The sequence below is a fragment of the Podarcis pityusensis genome, assembly GCF_964106645.2.
Source record: "Podarcis pityusensis genome assembly, chromosome: 6".
NCBI lineage: Eukaryota > Metazoa > Chordata > Lepidosauria > Squamata > Lacertidae > Podarcis > Podarcis pityusensis.
Window position 1 is genome coordinate 77,835,623 of NC_138030.1, and position 14,512 is coordinate 77,850,134.

A 14,512-nucleotide genomic window follows, 5' to 3' on the forward strand; every position below is an offset into this window, starting at 1 on the left:
TGCCACTACCGGCAGGAGGAGCAGAAGAAGTATCCTGCCACTAGAGCTGTGCCATGCTTGGCTCCATGCTTCGCCTCCACACTTTTTGGACATGAGGGGCAGCTCCCACCCCCAAAATATTCAGGGGTCCCAAAAGGGCTCAGTCCCCAGGAGCTGGTGCCCCTGTTTCAGTGCTTCTTTTCTTTCAAGTATATTTTATTAAGTTTCAACATTTTAAATATGTACCATCAAAACACAATTTCATCTTTTCTCTTATTTTTGTCAACTTCCCACCCTATTTTCCATGGAGTTGTTGTTCCTCCCCTTCTGCTGCACCCTATCTTCTATCTATTAAATTACAACCACATTATTATAATCGAATTACCTCTGTTTGTTGCTCATAGCTCAAAACCTGCTCACAAGTTCATCATACTACAATATTTCTTTAAATAATCCGAAAAAGGCATTCATTCTGCCATAAAACACCCATCATTGGATTCTCTTCATTTTGCTGTTAATTTTGCTAGTTCTGCATAGTCCATTATGCCTTGCATTGCTTCTTAATCTTCCCTGTGATTAGCAGTAGCACACTAACAAACCAATCACTTGTCTATTAGAAGTGCACCCCACTGGGTTCAATGGGACTATCTTTCAGGTATGTGGGTAGAGGACTGCAGTCTCAGTCAAGCAGTCATCGGTAAACATATTTCTTAGTCCACTGAACACATGTATTTATCTACTAAGCTGCAGTACAAAACTGTACCAGTGCAAGTAGATAAATAGGTACCACTGCAGCGGGAAAGTAAATGGTGTTTCCGTGTGCTTTGGTTTCCGTTACGATGTCCCATTGTACCAGAAGTGGAAAGCGCCTGAAAGCGAGATGAGCACCGCACCCCATAGTCACCTTTGACTGGACTTAACCATCCAGGGGTCCTTGACCTTGACCTTTTACCACACAGATTGCAGAACTGAGTTCTTCTGAGAGAAATTGGGTTATCACAGGAGAACTTTGACTTTACAAAGAGAAAGCTCACAGTTCATACATCCCTAACAGTTTATTATACAGGCCTTCATTTTCCAGTGTCGTTTGGAAACAATTATAAGGACACAATAAGGAAAGCTGTTCAGATGGAGAGTCTGTATTGGCTTAAAATACCGCAAGAGCCAAGATTTCATTGTACTAGTCTTAACAGGTGGTTTTAAAAAGTATTCCATTCTTATTACATTTTTACAGAGTCCATAACTTCCAGCTGCTGCAGTGAGAATTGTAGATGTAGAAAATGTAGAAAATGGTTTCTAACACACACGCACCCATGGAATAGGAAAACAACGTGCAATTGAATCCGCTCCTTGTGTCTAGATGGTGAGAATTTGCTGATAATTACCCTGAGAAAGGCAGCTTTCGTTCAATTGGTATTTTGCATATAATAAGCACTACTCGAAGAGCTTCTTCATAAGCTCTAGCTGCTAGGGTGAAGTTAACCCTATAAATTAGTCAGTGGAGATGCATCTCTAGATAATCCTTATTTCAGACCCTCCAAGTGTCCCTGTTTTTCAGGGACAGTCATGGATTCACAGAAGTTGTCTGGGTTTCTGAATTGATCCTAGAATGTCCCATTTTTCCTTAGGATGCCCCTATTTTCCTTGGAGAAGTGTTGGAGGGAATGGTAGGATATCCCTATTTTCATTGGAGAAATGTTGGAGGGTATGATATTTAATGGGAGGGATTCAAGCACAGATCAGAAATTTAAGTTTGCACAGTTAAAGTAGATTAAATGTGCAACACAACAAACAAGAAATACAATGTATATAATTCAACGGTTTTATTAATTTTGTTATGTTGTTATTGGGGTGTAGGGGGTGTTAGAGGAGAGGTGGGGAACACAACCCTGCTCCTTCTGGGGTAGCTTGCCCACCTTTGGTCCAGAAGCTGTCAGCATGAGACAGAAGCCACACCTTGGGGATGGTTTCAACTGGGCGACTAAACCAGGTGAGGGTACTCAGTGGGTCTGAAAGCCTTGGTGAGTTAGGGACTTCCCCTGTGTGCAAAGAGAGGCTCTGGTGGAGTGACCAGACGAGACCTATCGTGATAATCTCTGTTTCTGATGAAAAAATATTCTATGCTGCTACAGAATATTGATACTTTTGCAAAAGTTTATTATCCTTCCCCAGTTACTCTATACGTATGCCAGAACAACAGATGGCATCTAGCATAAACCTCACATTGTAGACAGAGAAAAAAGTGAGGCTGAGAGTTGCTTTGATGTATCATGGATCAAGTAGATTTATCACATGAAAAGGCCTGTTTGAGAATCCCCGCCTTAAATCTGTATCTGTATCTATATCTATATCTATATCTATATCTATATCTATATCTATATCTATATCTATATCTATATCTATATCTTTATCTATATCTATATCTATATCTAATCTATACCTATACCTATACCTATACCTATACCTATACCTATACCTATACCTATACCTATATCTATATATCTATATCATCTATATCTATATCTATATCTATCTATATCATCTCTCCATTTTTGTTTATTTGTCAGAAGCCTGACATTCCGGGCTCCTTCTGATGGGCCTGTCTAGTTGCATTCCTTTGAGCAGGCAGGGTTTTGAAGAGAGAGTTTTGGAATGGGTAGCAAATGCCAAATGTAGTTTCAAAAATGGATATGGGAAAGTGTTTGCATACAGTTGGGAAGAAACAGGGGATCCTGGTGTGGTCTTATGGCACCAGCCACATTCAGAGAAAATGTGGTGGTTCTGCATCTGTGGAATTCTTTAGCCAGAAAAACATGAGTGGCCCTTCAAATTGAGGTTTGTTGTTTTTTTAAGAGAGGAGCTTTAAAACCTCATTTATTCTTATTTCCTTTTTCTTGATGGTTTTATGACGCTGCTTTTGACATTATTTTAAATCTTGTAGCTGAAGTATAATGTTAAGATGTCAGTTTGTTGTGTTTTGAAACAGTTGTTTTTATTCTGTCTCCTTTATGGTACTTTTTTTTTTAAAAAAGTATTGTCATCTGCCTTGGGATGACAGCCTCAAAATACTATAATGAACCAATAAATAAACAGATTTGTAACAAAACAGATGCCCCAATCAGCTCTATATTGAATTCTAACAACAACACTCATTTTCAGAATATATATCTACCCTTGGTTGTTTCAGAATTACGGAAAAATCAGGAAGTTATTTTACCAAAAAGCATCTGTAATTACTGTGCTAAAGATGCCTACTCTACTGCCTCTTTGGTACCACTTAGATTCTTCTACTTTAAAAACTGCATTTTGAGAGTCAGACTGAGATCCAATCCGCATATATTACATTCGAGCTGCATATTTTACTCACAGGACTCATACCCACACAAGTCAATGGAAATAATTCTTCAGCAGGCTGTTGCTGTTGTTGAAACAATAATCAGGACTTGGGGGATACCACAGTGCTTCCATCTGTGCTTAACAGATGCTGATTTCTACAGGAGTTTTGCATTTTAGGGAACTCCTGCAGAAACAAAACCTGGGATCTTGAAAGCCTGTGAAGGCTCCCTTGTCTGGGATTTTGCATCACACCTAATTGGGATGCTGAGGAATACTAAGAAAGGATATTATCTACTCTCCGTATTTATTCCCTGGTTAAGCAATGGAGAGAGTGTGTGGCAGTTGCCAGGATCTGCTGAATTTGTTCGTCTGAGGTTGATTTCTTCCCTGTTGTCACAAGTTTTTATGGAATTATTTTTTCAGCCATTTTATTCCTTAAAAAAAAAAAGCCCAAAGTTTCTTCTTGTTTTGTGTTGCTCTCAAAGAGTAAATCCAAGCAACTTGCACTGCCAGCCTGACAGATGGGAGTGATTGTTGGCGTTTACAAAAATTTGCAAAATATAAGACTCCAGTGTATCTCGTTGGAACAAGAGAAATACTCCCCACTGCAATCTGGAAGGCTGAGGGAGTGGCTAGCAGATGGTGAACTCATGTGATACATGCATCACCTAAGGGGTTGGACAGGTTTTGCCCAAATTTAAGCCATCCCATCCAGTGCCCATTTGCAGCATTGCCTGACCCGAAATTCCTGCCTTCATTTCTAAAATTCTCTAGCCCTTGTAGAACCAGGAATCTGAGGCAAGATGCACAGGAACTATTCTTCAATGAAAACACTTGTGTTTATAGAGCTTCCTGTGGTGGAGGAGATTGCAAAATATCTTGCTCTTAACACTTGTATGCAGACAGGAGCATGGGAATGGAAATTCAGAGTGACTGTGGTTGTTTGCTAGGCAAACAAACAAAGCAGCTAGCTTTTGCCTTATTCCGCGTTCTTTCCCAAGCTGGAGACCGTGTTTCTAAGCACGCCTCATTTGCCAGGTGAAAAAGAGAAGCAGCTATGACACATCCAGCACTTCGTGGTAAAGTCTGGCCATTTCACGGTCAAAGTTTCTGCTCAAACTCCTGGCTCAGTTTTGTGAATTTCTAACTGAATTGTGTCTCACCAGACATCTCCCACCACCAGGAAAGCAGTGAAGACCAGACAAGCTGCCTCTCCACCACCCTGGCAGGCAGCTTCCCCCTTTTCACCTCAAAGCAAGTCGTGGTCTTTGTAGCTTGTTGCCAGTCAGCAGCCCAGTAGGCAACACCTCTTGCTCTGTATTCCAAATTGGCTAGGTAAAGGAAACAGGTCTCCCTGCCCCACACTACAAAGTCTAATAGGCTTTGAAACCAGGATTTGTCCATATGAAGGCAGACAAGTCCATCGAGTCCAGCATGCTGTTTTCATAATTTCCTACAGGATGGCTATGAGAAGCACGCACGAAGGACTTGAGTAGAACAGCAACTGGCATTCAGAAGTATAGGGCCTCCAGCAGTGGCAGTAGCAAATAGCCATTGTGGCTAGTAATCCATGAATTCATCCAGTTCTCTTTCAAAGTCCTCTTTTTCTCTCCTTTGTCCCTCCTCTCCTTTTTGGTGCTAACCATGCTTCGTGTTATAGCTGCACAGTGTTGTTGTTGTTTAGTCGTGTCCGACTCTTCATGACCCCATGGACTAGAGCGCACCAGGCAATCCTGTCTTCCACTGCCTCCCGCAGTTTGGTCAAACTCATGCTGGTAGCTTTGAGAACACTGTCCCACCATCTTGTCCTCTGTCGTCCCCTTCTCCTTGTGCCCTCAAGCTTTCCCAACATCAGGGTCTTTTCCAGGGAGTCTTCTCTTCTCATGAGGTGGCCAAAGTATTGGAACCTCAGCTTCAGGATCTGTCTTTCCAGTGAGCACTCAGGGCTGATTTCCTTAAGAATGGATAGGTTTGATCTTCTTGCAATCCATGGGACTCTCAAGAGTCTCCTCCAGCACCATAATTCAAAAGCATCAATTCTTCGCAATCAGCCTTCTTTATGGTCCAACTCTCTGCACAGTACTTTAGCTAAAACCACACTTGACAAGCCTTCTTCTTCTTCTTCTTCTTCTTCTTCTTCTTCTTCTTCTTCTTCTTCTTCTTCCTGTGTCTGAGAACCATCATTTGTGATTAACCCTGGCCAGCTAAAATGCTAGCGCAGATACACAATCAGTCATGGTTAGCTCTGAGAAATGGAAAGGGGCATAGAATTTGCATACAGGAGTGGAGGATGGGACAAGGCATATGTACTACAAGGCCACTTTGATTAGGTGATCAAGCAGCCTTACATCCCCTTTGGGCTTGTGACATCATCCTACCTTGGCAAAAGGATACCGCTGGCAAGTTATGTGTTAAGCAAGAGTGTTTCTAATCCGTTTTAATCATGTAGGCATTCCCTCCTCAACGCCTGAAGCTATTAGGTAAGGCAAGAACAATGCTTCTTTTAAATTAAGATGGTTTCATTTCAGACTGCGTTAAGCCCTGAGATCTGATGGGCTATAAATAGAGACAGGCAAGCCATTAGATAACAAGCAGAAATGACATTCATAGCAGGCAGTTCCACATCCTCATCAAAAATGTGCTGAAATGACAACAGCGAATGTGTATTAGGAATTTAATGTAACTTGCTAGTGAATTGTTATTGACCTTGGCCTTAAGGTCCGAGCTGCCTCTGAGTTTGCATTTTATTCTGCCTCTCGAGCATGCGGTGCAACGCCTGGAGCTGAAGGGGGGGGGGAGTCTCAAGCCCACAATCCCCTTAAGGAGAACAATGTGAATGTAAAAGGGGATGGAGGAGGATAAGGTCACCTGTGATTTCAAATTTAATTTTCTAATTTTAAGGCACAGTTAAGTCAGAGGCTTAGCTCTTCCTGCTGAGGGGCAAACCTTTGTCTGAGCTGCATACTCTTGGAAAAAAAGAAATCCCTTTTACAAAGACAAGAAGATGTTGGGCAGAAGAGCTCTGTTTTAGCCTTTCCCCCCAACATGCTGGCTTTTTGTATGTGAAGGGATTTTTATCCACACTGAAGAGAATTCAAAGTTGCAGACAGAGTTAACAATGACTTGAGATGAAATCCTACCCCAAGCAGACATTTCATTGCAGAATTTAACTGCAAGGAAACTTACAACATAATCCTTCTAGGCCAGGGGGGTCTATAACCTTTTGGCCCCATGGGCACATTTGAAAACTGGAGGAACTGTCACGAGTGACACACACATGCAGATGCCACAGCCAGGCACACACAACAACCACTTCTGTTGATTGCTTCTCACAAGCTTAATCTCAGCAAGAGGAGACGAAGCCTATGAGCACAAAAGAAGGTTTCTGTGGTAACATGAGCATGCATGGACACCACACTGATAAACTCTGTTCTGTGATATTGTGACTAGTAAACAATGTCCCCCAAATCTAGCTACTTACTTTTTCCATAGTTGCCCCCTTCTATATACAAGAAAAAGGCTCGGGCAAAAAAAATACCCATAGGCACATACCTCAAATCCCAACTGAATCTGGTTTTGAAGTATTTTTGTCCTGATCAATGTAGCTACTTGGGTTAACTCCCCACCAAAAATATGTAACAAATATTCCATAGGGAAGCACATTTCACCAAAAAGAGGCTGGGATAAAACATATCCCAAATTTTTTTAACTGATTTCTGTGGCTGGGACACTTTTTCTCTCAATAGAAAGTACTGAGGGGGTTTTTTATTATTAAAAAAAGTTCCAATGGTTTTTTCAGACACAATTGACCCACAGTAATAAACTTAAGTGCCTTTCCTCAGACACAGGTTGTTTGAAGACACTGAATTTGCCTTTGGGTAGGAAAATGTCTTCCAGTAAATACCATCTGTTGGTTAAAAGAAAGTGGAGTGTTTTTTTTTTACATATACAACACAAAGTTTATAACTGATGTCAATTTGTTTAGATGGCTTTGTGAAGGATTGGTCAACAGATACTTCTAAACTTCTGTGTTTGGAGATAGTATACCTTTGTGTTTCAGATGTAGGCAATGGGCAATAGGGCAGTGATGGTTCTCCATATGTTCTTGGACTCGGTGGTGGCTGGTGCCCATTGGGGTTGGTAGGGCTGAAGGCAAGGAGACCAATAACCAGTGGTACCTGAGCCTGGGCCAATGATAGATGGAGACTGAATCAAGTAATTCTAGACCTGCCCCCATCCGTCTCCCTAAGGAGGAGGAAACTGACAGGCAGGCCCAGTGAGGCAGATTGAGGGTGGTGGGGCAGTGTCCAGTGGTTCAGGGATGTTTGGAGTTCTAGTAATGCAATATCTAGAGGGCCACAGTTTTCCCATCCGCACAAGAGAGGATGGCTCTCACTGATACATTCTCCTCCTGGTTTTCAGAAGTATCTGGCTGGCCATTACTGGAGACAGTCTAATGTCATATGAGATGGGTCTTCATCTGTCGCAGCAAGGGTGTTATTACACTTATACATTTTAGCCAAAGAAACATAGAAGAAGAAGAAAGATTTATGGGCCTCAAGGCTTTCTCCCATTTTAGAAATGTAAGCGTTTTTGGGAGACAATTGCAATAAGTGGAGCTGTGTTTCTTTAAAGTTTCTTATTATTGATCATTTCTAGAAATGCTATTACAGCTCAGAATCTAGTCTCTATTTGGTATGGCCCAATCTACTGGGTATTACACACATTCTTTCAACAGTGGAATGGTAAGGCTCTGGTTTTTTCCTTGAAATTATGCACAGTTCCCAGGTGTGGCTCTGTATTCTCTTACAGCTAAAACAAAGGAGAAGCAAATCTCAACTTTCTGTCCTATTGCTTTTGCTTTAGAAATGGCAGAGCAGTGTGCCAATATGTTTATGGGCCTCTGAGGATCTGGGAAACAATGGGGGCGGGGGACAAGAATTTCATTTTCTCTGAAGCAGAATGGAACTGTTTATTTCATATAGAGAAACTCACATTGAGTTTTGATTTAAAGGGAGGCCTTCCAAAAAGCACAGAGTGCAATCAGAGGCTGGAAACAATCAATAGTTCCAGTTACCCCACCCAAATAAGTGTTATGATAGAAGCACAATTGCCTATAGATAGCAGAGGTGAGAAACCATTGGCTTTCCAGATGATGCTGAACTTCAGGCATCACGATCCCTGGCCATTGGTCATGCTTGCTAGGGTTGATGGGAGTTCTAGCTCAGCAATGACTGAAGGACCAAATGTTCCACACTGCTGGCCTACAATGTATCTTTTCATCTGATGATTCATAGGGGCAATGCCACCCAGTATGCAGCCCTAAACTTCTGTTCCCATAAGACTCAGCCCTGGTCTTCCTTCACCTGTGGCAACCCTGCAAAACATGTTTAAGGAAGAATTATTTCACCTCTTCACAACCTGCTTGCCTCCTGGTCTTCTTCAGCATCCATTCTGAACAATGTCCCTTTCTCCTCTAGAGAGGCACACTATAGCCTCTCACAAGTCTCCTCATTTGGGGGGAGATTTTGTGTGCGAGGGGAGAATCTATCAGTGCTGGGACACAATGGAACAGATATCACTATATGACTTCTGTCCCACCTATGCATCTTTCTGATCATGCCACAGGAGCACAGGTAAAATGTTTTTGTAGGGGTTCAAAAGCATGTGAGTTCAATTCTCTTTATGTTCATCTTGAAGTTATATAGTGATGGGGTATGCGTGGGAGGTGAGTGATAATGTCAGTGGTCCAATCTTTAAACATATTCTAGCAAAGGTGTCCAACATTTTGACAGGTCTTCCTTCCAGGCAGAATCCTCCAATCACAGTGGCCTGGGGGCGGGGCTTGTGGAAACATGAAAGAGAGAGACAGGGAGTCGCCATTTGCCTGCTCTTTTCTATTCGGAAACAGAACACATGCAGGTTTCTCTGTGTTTTGCCATTCTGCAGAACAGCAGCAAAGACACACACCATCTTCCCAGCCATCTGACAGTTCCTTTAAGTATTTTAAATATATTCTACACTGTTTCTACCAAACCCACCTTCTCCCTCTTAGATTAGATAGGAGTCAGGCTGTGTTCATAGGCCTTTTAATTGCCCACAAAGCAAGAATGCTTCCCCCCCATCTGTCTGAAATTTGGCAGGGCCTGAATATGTCATGCCAAATTGCATGGAAAACACAAAAGGTAGAGGCAGCGGAAGAGCAGCTGGGTCTCTGATGAAATCCATGGTAAACAAAAACAAAAAACAATGTGCATAAGGATAATTAACAGGATTTGTTATGAAAAAAATTCAGTTCCAACAAATTGGACTAGGCAACCCAGTCATATGGGCGGGGTACAAATATAATAATAATAATAATAATAATAATAATAATAATAATAATATTGACAATGAAACAAATGAAGTAATAAAACAACTGCACTCCCTTTGAATACCCCTTCAAAGAGTGGGTAGTCCATCATAGCTTTATTGTAGCCTTGTACACTTTGTTGTCCTCTGCCTCCTAGTGTTTTGGAGTACAGGCTCCTATTATCCCTGCTCATTGGCCATGCTTGCTGGGACGGATGTGACTTTGAGACCACCATGAGAAGAGCCTGCTGGATCAGGCCAATGGCCCATCTAGTCCCACATCCTGTTCTCACAGTGACCCACCAGATGCCATTGGGAAACCTGTAAGAAGGATTTGAGCACAGGAGCACTCTTACCTGCTGTCATTTCCAGCAACCAGTACTCAGAAGCTTTGCACCTCTGTTTACAATGGAGGAGCAATGTGCCAGGAAGCATACAGTGCCAACATTTTGATGTTTTGTGCCAAGGAAATTCCCATTTTGTGGAATAGGGTGATAGAGGGGTTTGGAGCTCCAGTCCTTCGGCATCAGGCATATACAAATACTTTATATTCTCAAAGCAAGTGATCTCCTTAATGCTGCAACTGCCCAATTCCTGTGGAAATGACATCCTCTGACAGAGCGTCAGTGATAACCATTTCTATTTCTCAGTTTCCCACTAGGATTTAAATTAGAATCTGTTTTGCAGATAGCTGCTTCGGAGCCGACATTCCTAAGGCAAGCTCAGTCCTGCAGTAATTGCACTGGCTCGGTTTTGTTTCTCTATACCACCTGCCACTCTGGCTCCTTCTTTATTTATTTTTCCTGGTGGTGGTGGGAGAGATGGCAGATTACTTCCTCTCTGACATCAGCTATCTTATGAAATACCCTCCGTGTGTGCCTAAGCACGAGGTCCTACAGGCAAGCAAACTCGCACAAGTTAAGCAAACAGGAAGCGTGATGAAAGGGAACTGTGTGATCTCGTCTCATTACAGTGAACTAGCTATTTCATTCATAGAGACCACTTCACTTTTTTAAAAGTAGCCAGCTTTTGCACTGGCTTTTTGTAAAGAGGCATGTAGTGCCCAGATGCTCTGCAAATGTGGATGTATCCAGCTCTTTCTGTGTTAGTCAAAAGAGCAAAATGAGCAGCATTTGACCATATCAAAACCATCTGAGTGCTCGTATCTAGGAGGAACTAAGAGACTGAGCTGTGACTCAGGAAGCCTTTGATTCAAAGCTTGAACAGTTCCAGGAGCTCACTAGCACCTAGTCACTAGCTAGTAAGCAAATCCCTCTCAGCTTCAGCCCCCCATCTGCAATATTGGGGAATAATAACACTGATCTACCATAGAGATAGATCAAAGGTTCATTGGCCAGGAATGACTGCATGTGTGGAGTCATTAAGAAGCTGGAACCAGGCCAGACAGTAGTTTTCTGGCTGCCCAGCAAAAATGGGAGCCACAGAAGACCACTGCCAATCTGTTCTCCCAACTGGAAAAGTTTGGCATAATCCCCAGCATTTCATAAGCTTCAAAAGAATTGCACAGATCCCATTGTATAGGTCCGTAGCTCATGCCTTCTCTTCTCACTTGCAGGAAATTGTTGCAATACTTACTAGTGCAAGTGCAAGAGAGCAAGCTTTGCTTAGAAACAGCGTGGTATGTTTATAGACATTGGCAAAGTCTTTTCCTTTTCTGCCTGTGTGAAGACTGGAAACCAAAATGTTCTGAAAGTATGCATGTGGACATGGTAAAACTATTTATTTCCAACATGGGTGGGAAGACGAGAAGCCCCCACCCCCGCAATGCACTGTGCCCAGGTTTTATCCAAGAGCATCTATACACTCACAAAGGTTTATGAGCTCTTTACTGCTGCCACGATCAATCAGTGCGGGTGCTTAAGGACATACATGGCACTTTAATGAAGCATATAATTGTACCGGTCATCAGGGCAGAGATGATTTTTCCATACGCAATGAATTATGTTAAAGTAGGGGAACATACTACATTTAATTTTAGAAGATCATCAATCAATAGGGTTTAATGTTATTCATTCGTGTTTTTTCCCCTGGAAGGAGGAAAAGTTGCCTGAGTTGACTGACTGTGCCAGCAAAATCCAGACTAAGCCAGCCAAACATAGAAAATCATGACGCTCAGAGGTCACACCAGAGCACTGAAGGCCCAGCACTCTCATGCAACCCTCTGATGAACCCAGACTGCCAGTGCAGGACAAGGAGGTCCTCTGGGCTCAAAAACAGGATTGTGCCAGAGGTCTAGCACTCTGGCACAACCCTTTGAGGAGCCCAGCGTGCCAGTGCCGTGTGTATGTGATGTCATACACATGTGACGTCACACACACACGGCGATGACCCCCCCCATGTTGGGTGCAATTCAGCGTCTCTGTGCTCCACCCACTTTTGCCTCAATTGCATAAATGATGACTAAAATACTTATTGCTGCAAAGAGACAGTGTAAACAGATAAGCCGCCGGGTTCTCTGCAGGCCTCCTCAGAAGTCAATCTCACTGCACTTAACAGGGACTCTAGATGTGTTTGACCGCAGCTCCCATGTTGGCTAGGCCTGAGAGGAATTGCAGTCCAAGACATTCACAGGACACCAGAAGGCTGGCTTACGTTTACAGTATGACTGTGTTTTTTACAGCCCATATTCTGCCAATTATGGCAGTTCTTTTTTTAAAAAAAAGAAGTGTATATGAAACTGTATTCCTGTGGCTAAAAGCTGGCTTTTGACACAGTTGAATTACCATCGAAGACATCTCCTTGGACAGAGAAGCAGAAGATGGCATGTCAAGTATGAGGGCATTTCGTAGTGTGCATTATAGATGAGCACTTATGGCGAGCAGGTCGAAAGGGCACCATTATAATGTACTGCGTTCCATACCATCTTTTCGGAGCTTTTCCTTTCGGGCTTTTCTTTATATTATCTACCTGCCCCTGCTCTAACACAAAGGCGGCTGCCAGGCCATTTCCTTGCACGTGTTACTGACTCAAAGCTGACTTCCACCATATTTCCTCATCTGTAGGGGTGAGCTGTCATGGCAGTCAATGGTGGGGGAGGCAGAGAGCCTCTGGAACATGAGGCAAAAGGCCATAAGCTGACATTTTACTGGGCATCTATCCCACCTCCTCAGTTCACATAGAATTTTCTCCGAAGGGCTACTTTGCTCGACTCACCTTGCATTTTGATGGCTTGGGTACCTCTGACCTCAGATGAGCAACCTGTTATTAGCTAGCTGTCTGAGAGCTGCAGAGTCGCTGTTCTTCACTATTTCCCCTTCAATATGTTTCAAAGCCTGCAGGGAACGAATAAGGTTGAGAGTCACTGTTGTATTTTCAAGTAGCTTAATGAGGTTAGTGACAGACTTGGGAAGAGGTCACTCGACTGAAGCTTTCTTTTCTTTTTAATAATCTTTTCATTTTGTACCAAAATATCCAATGCTGTTCACACCCAAGAATGAATGGGCACTTAAACCAAGTATTAAGATACCCCTTCTATCTCAGAGATGGGGGAGGGGGGACCTTCTTTTTACAGACTTGGAAAGAGGTCACTTGACTAATAATAATAATTGAAATTGAAACTGGAATTGAAATACTTTATTGTCACTTGTACAACTTGTATACAGTGAGATTACATGAGTACTCCCCACTCAGCTCTCTTAGTCTTAATTCCCCTTGTCTACTGACGCACACCCACCAAACCCAAAAGTCAGTTGCCATGTTGCTATCTTTTCATTCAGCAGCCTAACAGCCCATGGATATAAGCTGTTCTTTACCCTGTTGGTGCGACTAATCATGCTTCTATATCTTCTGCCCGAGGGCAGGAGATCAAGAAAGTGCCAGCCAGGGTGTGAATCATCCCTGAGAATTTTCCTCACTCTCCTGTGGCAACGTTCTTCTGCAATGCCATCCAGTGGATTCACAGGACAGCCCATAATATCTTGTGCTGTATTCACCACCCTCTGTAGGCACTTCCTATCAGTTGATGTCAAACCGGCGTACCACACCGTGATGCAGTATGAAAGGACACTTTCTATTGTGGACCGGTAGAAGGAGATAATCAAATGTTGATTGACATCGTTCTTCCGCAATACTCTGAGGAGATGGAGTCACTGTTGGGCTTTCTTAACCACCTGGGTTGTAATGATCTTCCAAGTAAGGTCTTCACTGAGATAAACTCCTAGGAATTTAAAGGAAGACTCTCCACACAGCCCTCCCCCGATGTACAGAATAAATAATAATAATAATAATAATAATAATAATAATAATAATAATATACTGCCCATCGGACCAGGTTGCCCCGATCACTCTCATTGGCTGCCAGCAAATTAAAGCATCAAACCCACTAAAGGGTTCTTTTCTTTTTAGTAAGCTTTTGGTTTTGTATCAGTCGTGTATCAACAAATACTGGTGAAATATCCAATACTATTCATTTTGAAGTATGATCTGGCCCTTAAGCACAATAATAAATAGTCCCTTCTCTCTCAGCAGTGGAGAAGCATGTTTCCCCTCTGCGGAGGGGCATATTCCCTCAGTGTTAATCTGTCTGGAGTTGCATGCTGGCAGTGGGCGGGGCCAGAACCCAAAATGGTCTCCCTGCCGCATCTCTCTGCCGCATCTTGACAGCCACATGCAGTTAACCAAAAGCTGCCTATATAGAGAAAGAGAACTATGAAAACTACCAAACCCAAACTGTTTGTGTGCAGTGCCAAAGCTTTCAGTGAGGGTGGAGGGGGAAGGGGAAAGCACATTCTTTATAAAAAGAAACAAATTGTATACTATTTTTGTTGTCTCTCTTAACTGTGTCTGTTTTATAGATATTGATCCTCCCAAAGGGCAATGAAATTTC

The 14,512-nt window shown here is 42.6% G+C and overlaps 1 long non-coding RNA gene across 4 annotated transcripts in view; it reads right to left on the minus strand.

The window, feature by feature from the left end:
- Window positions 1-14,512, minus strand: part of LOC308478789 — a 135,566-nt gene that overhangs the window by 97,704 nt on the left and 23,350 nt on the right. For 3 of the 4 annotated variants that reach the window (XR_013987276.1, XR_013987277.1, XR_013987278.1), the window contains exon 3: window positions 12,841-12,959. This is a non-coding gene — a long non-coding RNA (uncharacterized lncRNA). Of the gene's footprint in view, window positions 1-7,374; window positions 7,494-12,840; window positions 12,960-14,512 lie in introns of those variants that run through there. The other variant, XR_013987279.1, reaches the window with a different exon arrangement.